The sequence below is a fragment of the Nematolebias whitei genome, chromosome 2 (assembly GCF_014905685.2).
Source record: "Nematolebias whitei isolate Nwh7 chromosome 2, NemWhi1, whole genome shotgun sequence".
Lineage (NCBI taxonomy): Eukaryota > Metazoa > Chordata > Actinopteri > Cyprinodontiformes > Rivulidae > Nematolebias > Nematolebias whitei.
This window is the reverse complement of record NC_056499.1, coordinates 53,983,448-53,990,160: the sequence shown is the minus strand read 5'-3', so window position 1 is coordinate 53,990,160 and position 6,713 is coordinate 53,983,448. Positions and strand designations below refer to the sequence as shown.

General features: G+C 39.4%; 1 protein-coding gene across 1 annotated transcript in view; it reads left to right on the top strand.

The window, feature by feature from the left end:
- wdr59 (WD repeat domain 59) overlaps positions 1–6,713 on the top strand; it is a 168,670-nt gene that overhangs the window by 137,148 nt on the left and 24,809 nt on the right. The gene's annotated exons all lie outside the window — the stretch shown is intronic.

Below are 6,713 nucleotides of genomic sequence, written 5' to 3'. Positions count from 1 at the left end.
ACACACACACACACACATTCATACATCACGCTTCCACACACACACACCCACATTCATACAGCACTCTACTACACACACACATTCATACAGCCCTACTACACACACATTCATGCAGGATTACACAGACACACACGCGCACACACACATCACTCAACTAGATCTCTACCAAGAATAATCAGTACTTTAGATCACATAAATACATCGATGGGACACACATCAGAGGCAATGAGGGGTTCAGTGTCTTGCCCCGGGACATTTCAGTGCCCTGCGATGTCTTCTGTTGTGACTTGGCACTATAGAAACTAACTGAACTGAATTCTGTCTTTAATTTGCACAAACTGCTCACTACATTTTATATAACTTATATGTTGCTTATTACTGTTTCTACCTTCATAATAGGAGGAAAATACGCATACCACGAGAAACGATCAACAGAGGATGCCATCTTCTCTGTGGTTCACACTGGTTCACCCACCTGGAGCAGAAGGACTCCTACTTCTGTATGCTCTTTATGGACTTCATGTCTGCCTTCAATACCATGATCCCCCAAACACTGATGGATAAACTACTCACACTGGGACTAAGCCCCTCCATTCCATCTGGGTACTAGACTTCTTAACAAACAGACCACAGTCAGTGAGGATCCACAACTTATCTTCCTCCATCATAACCCTCAACACTGGCTCTCCTCAGGGATGTGTGCTGAGCCCTCTCCTGTTCACTCTGCTTACGTATGATTGTGTACCTACCAGGCTGTTACATTGTAAAGTTTGCAGATGATACAGCAGTGGTGGGATGAATCACAAACAATGATGAGTCCAGCTACAGGCAGGAGGTAGAACACCTGGAGAGCTGGTGCAAGGAGAATAACCTTCACATCAATGTGAAGAAGACGAAGGAGATGGTCGTGGACTTCAGAAGGAACAAACAAACCTACCTACCAACCCACCCCCACCCTCCGAACATAGGAGGATCTGCGGTGAAAGTGGTCTCTAGCTACAAGTACTTGAGTGTGCACCTGAATGACAACCTCAGCTGGGGCAACAACCCTTCCAGCCTGATCAAGAAAGCTCATCAGAGACTCTACTTCCTCAGACGGCTGAGTCGAGCTGGTCTGGGAAGCTCAGTCCTCACCTCCTTCTACAGGTGTGCAGTGGAGAGCATCCTGTGCTCGAGCATCAACGTGTGGCATGGAGGCTGCACAGCTGCAGAAAGAAAAGCTTTGCAGAGAGTGGTGAAGGCTGCACAGAAGACTGTTGGTGTCAGTCTCCCCACCATCACGGACATCTACACCTCATGATGCAGGAAGAGGGCCACCTGCATCATGAAGGACCCCACTCACCCAACACACACACTTTTGACCCTGCTCCCCTCAGGAAGGAGGTTGAGGAGCATTAAGTGTAAAACAACTAGACTGAGGAACAGCTTCTACCCTGAGGCTGTTAGACTCGTGAATCTCTAACCAGAATAATCACTGTGAAAAAATCACATCATGTTGCTGCTGATCTGTTTCATGTTGATGTGTTCATTCGTGCTCATCTGCTCACACAGACTCATGTTCATGCTGCTGTTCAGCGTATTGTTTTTATTGCTTTTATGCTATTAGTGCTTAGTGCATATTTAGTTGAGGTTTTTCTTAGTTCATATCTTAGATCTTATTGCAGTTTTTCTTTTACATTTTATTGTTGGATGTAACTGGGACTCTGTGTACAAAATCTCATTCCACCAAATGTACCACATGTGGTGTATGACAACTAAATCTCTCTAACTCTGAAAATCATTATTTTGTAATGATATATTACAAATGTAAGTCAAGCATCTGAAACTAAACTGAACATTGTGAGCAACTCTTCCATCCATTTTTAGTGTTTCAACATGTGTTCAGACCAACAAACCAGTCACACAGCGATGTGTGTCTGCAGTGCGTTCAGGTACCTTCTGGATCTTGGTCCTCATAGCAGAGGGGATAGTGGTTGGTGAAACAAACTGGAAGGAGGGTGCTGCATTGTTGGGATACTGAGCAGGAAATTTAACCACCAGGTGAACTTGATGACTGCCGAAGTGAGCCGACACAACGCAGCTTCGGTTCATGGCGTCCATCTGAGAACAAACAGTCAAACAGGTCAGTGTTAGACTGACCGGACTCCACATCCACTTGAACACAACTCTTGCCCTCCACCCGTCAGGGTCTCACCTCCACGTTGACATTTCTGATCTGCAGGTTGATCAGAGAGAACTCCTGCTGCAGTGTTTGAGTGAGAACTGAACCCGCCGCCGAGTCCTGATCTGAAAACCAAAGTCGGACTCCAGTATGAGAAACACTTTCAGCTGCTTGGTCCTAAACCAGACGACTTATTAACTGAAAAAGAAAATTTGTTTCATTCCTATACAGACATTTACATTCAGCCAGCTGTAAATATGGGGGGGAAAGCCTGTTTACGTGTGTAACGTGCAATGTTGAAACCAGTCACTAGGGAGCACAAGTTTTGTGCCAGTCCCAATTCCCCTGAAAAGGGAAAAGCAGAAAGAAGAAGTAAAGTTGGATAAAAATATAGATTTAACAAAAAAGGCCCATTTCTCAGTGTCTCTTCTTCAGTGTTTATTTTGCGTTGGAATAGGCTGAATACCAAAGTTAGAAAAATCTTCAGTGAATTTGTTCTTCAAATGACTGTTCTTCAGCCATATTGATTCATCTGAAAGAACAGCTCATTTATCAAGTGAACACTCAACATGAAAGAAAAATTATGATTGAAAATAATTCCTCCATTGTTTTCCTCATAAAGATCTGGTTTGTTTTCAATCTGTGACCTGAACTGGGTTTGTTACAGCCCAATGACCGTGAAGAAAATCTGTCATCTGTCACTGTTACCTTAATCATTTTGATGTTACAGTCTTGATGCCTTCAGTTTATTTAACATGTTTATTCTTGTGTGAAGACACAGGCATCTTCTTTTGTCTTTTAAAACTACGTCGCTCATTAGACCTTCGGAGGCCTAATGAGGCCTTATTAATTAGGCCTTATCAAATGAATTATTATTAATAATAATTGTTATTATTTATTATTATTATTAATTAGGCCTTATCTAATGAATTAATAATAATAATAATAATAATAATAATAATAATAATTATTATTATTATTATTATTATTATTATTATTATTATTATTATTAATTAGGCCCTATCAAAGCTTAGATTAACAAGAACAATATCAGATAAACAGCAGTATAATTTGGTTCTCGTTCATAACATTCTTTTCCTGTCTCACATTGGGAATGCCCTTGGCATGACCTCATGAGAGTCAGAGGTTTTATTGTCATTTCAGCTACATAAGTTTTTTTTTTCGTGTAGGAGTCATTAGCATTTCGTTTTTCATGGAGAGATGTCAAACTTTGAGTTCTGGCTCCGCCCCTTCAGCATGCTCCGAAACAAGCTGTTTAGATAACTTTGCGTCCCCCATGCCTTTCGACCAAAATGGCCAAGTTTGAAACCGATTTGAGCGAAATCCCTAGGAGTTTGTTCAAATGCGGAGGCTGTAAACCACCAAAAAGGTGTGAAATTTGGGACGGCATTCCAAAATGGCCTCCTTCCTGTTTATCGTACAACATTGGTGCCAGAGGGTTTTCTGTGCATCTTGGGGAATTGGACAAGTGTGCCAAATTTCATGCTTCTACGACAAACTAATGCCCCTTTTCCACTGTCACAGTGCAGATCAGGTCAGTTCGGGTCGGTTCAGATCGGCTCGGGTCTGTTGTGTTTCCATTTACACTTCTGGACCAGCTCTGTAGGCGGGGACTAGAATCAAACTCGTCTTACCACCTGGTGTCAGTAGTGCTCCCTTAAGCTACTTACTAGCCACCACTAAACGTATTAGAAGAAGAACACCCTGAAGGTTTTGTCACACGATGTTGTGGAAGCGATGTCATGCTCTAATGGAGTACCTCATGAACTGTAACTTATAAACCTGATTCATAATCCTACCTTACTGCCTTCCCTGCTGCTTTGAACCCATGTGTTTTTCATTTTAGTATAGATTTTTACAATAAAGATGTATTAAAAATATCTTCACTTTTATTATTTACAGATACGCACAAGGTTCATGTTAAAATTACAAAACATCACACTGTGCTGTAATTTTTGAAACTGCTTTTACAATAAGATACAGACTTGAAAACAATTAGATTAAATTTTGTCCTTGAATTTTAAAGATTTGTCTTTCATTAAATTTAAAAACATAAATTTATTACTTATTAATGTAAAAAAGTTAAGTCTGGTCCTCTGGACATTCAAAAAACAAAACAAAAAAACAAAAAAATTTATTGTTTATTTATTATAAACTGTATTGTTTGTTTTGTTTTTTTGAATGTCCAGAGGACCAGACTTAACTTTTTAGATTTTTCTACCTGAATTATTGAGCAGCATCAGGATATTAATTAATAAATAGTCAGTTGGTCCGTGAACACCATGGGGTCCTAGAAGAGTTGAAGAGGTGGCTGTTGATGTCTGTGCCTCCCTGGTGAAGATGCTGCTCCCACAACCCTGAAGCAGAAGATGATGGATGGATGGATGGATGGATGGATGGATGGATGGATGGATGGATGGATGGATGGATGGATGGATGGATGGATGGATGGATGGATGGATGGACGGACGGTCGGACGGACGGCGAAGGAGGAGACCACCAAAAACAGCAGCAGTGGTCAGTTCAGGTGAACACCTGCCTGTTTGCTTCAGATCAGCTGTTCAAATCTCTGCAGGTTCAAATAAAAGGTGCACCAGGACTTTCAGCTGAATCTCTCAGGGGCCACAGCTGTACGGACGATAAACAATAACTGATAACTGATAACTGTCCTTTCTGAATTTTTGACTGTTTTTGTTTCACTTCATCCTAGAACCAAAACATTTATAACATAATAACAGTTTAGAGATTCTAGTAATATTTTCTTAGGATCCATTAAAGATCAAATGCAATTGGAAATTTTTCTCAACTTCCAGTATGAATTTAAACAAACACTTTATGAACTTAACATTATAAAATTTGTTTAGGAAATTTAATGTTCAAGGACACCGCTTAAGAAAAAAATTGTTTAATAAGAAAAGTAAGAAGTGAAAAATGTACAAAAATAAAAACTACTGCCTCCAACTAATTATTGTGTATCTGTGTGTCCCTTGTCTCACGGGCTTCATCCAGAAGAAGACACAAGTGTTGTTCCTGCTGTGTCCGCTTCAGTTCTTCATGTTCATTCAGTGATGAAATAAAACTTTTCTTTACTGGACTCTTTTCTCTTTCTCTAGACTAGAAAGAAGAAAAAGGTGGTTAATTCAAGCTACATACTGTTTTTGAATAAATGCATAAAACAAAGAAAGGTGCAGCTAACAGCTATAATAGATATATTAATAATAAGAAACTGATAAAATAAGAAAATGAAAAATAAATTGATTTAAAAATAATGAAAATAATATAATAATAACAATGGATATATGAATCAGAAAGTATTATACAGATATAGATATTCTTTATTGTCATTCGCACCACATGTGGTACATGTGGTGGATCAAAATTATGTACACAGGGTCCCAGTTACATCCAACAATAAAATGTAAAAGAAAAACAGTCATAAGATCTAAGATATGAACTAAGAAAAACGTCAACTAAAAATATGATAAGCTCTAATAGCATAAAAACAATAAACACAATACGCCGAACAGCAGCACGGACATGAGTCTGTGTGAACAGACGAGCACGAATGAACACAGCAACAAGAAACAGATCAGCAGCAACATGAAACTGATCAGCAGCAACATGATGTGATTTTTCACAGTGATTATCCTGGTTAGATATTCATAAGGCTGCACAAACTCAAGTTCATGTTGCTGTTTGACGTATTGTTTTGATTGTTTACTGCTATTAGTGCTTAGTGTTTTATTAGTAGATGTTTTTTAGTTGATATTTTTCTTAATTCATATCTTAGATCTTATTACTGTTTTTATTTTACATTTTGTTGTCTGTAACTTGGACCATGTGTACATAATTTCATCCCAATTCAGTATTCATTCAACATTTTATTTTTTTACTTTAAAAATAAAATAAAATCAAGTCCTTATCGGCACAAATAAAGTGATGTGGAACATGTTGCATCTGTTCTTACCGAGCACAGAAGCTGCAGCGTTGTGCTGCTCTGTGAGGTGCAGCTGGGCTGTGATGGAGCTCTGTCAGGTGCAGACTCCGCTGATGGAGCAGAAGCCGGGAGGCTTGGAGGGTTTAATGTGGAGTTTAGAGTTGAACCGTCATGCGCTGAAATATGTTCTGGATAAAATACAGTGAGAAACGAGACCGGAGGACAGTTAGCGTTCATGCAAATTAGCTTAGCATCGTAGCACCGACGTTGTCCTATTATGGCGTCAGCCTCTTTTGTTAGTTAAAAATATGTTCAGAACCGATTGGATGAGTAACTTAAAATATGTTTAAAGATAGAAAACACTCACCATCTTCTATAAATGATTCAAGTAGAGCAGTGGCCGTGTCCAAACCACCCTCCAATCCTCCATCTAGCTCGCTTTGACTTTTTTCGTCGGCCACCAAGCACAACAACACCTGCACTTCTGCATTTGACCACGGCTTTGATATTATTGTTTTTGTATAGCTTCAAAATACTAAAAAGATATGCTCCTCGAGTTATCGCTAATAGCAAGCGGGAGAGAAAAAATGGCGG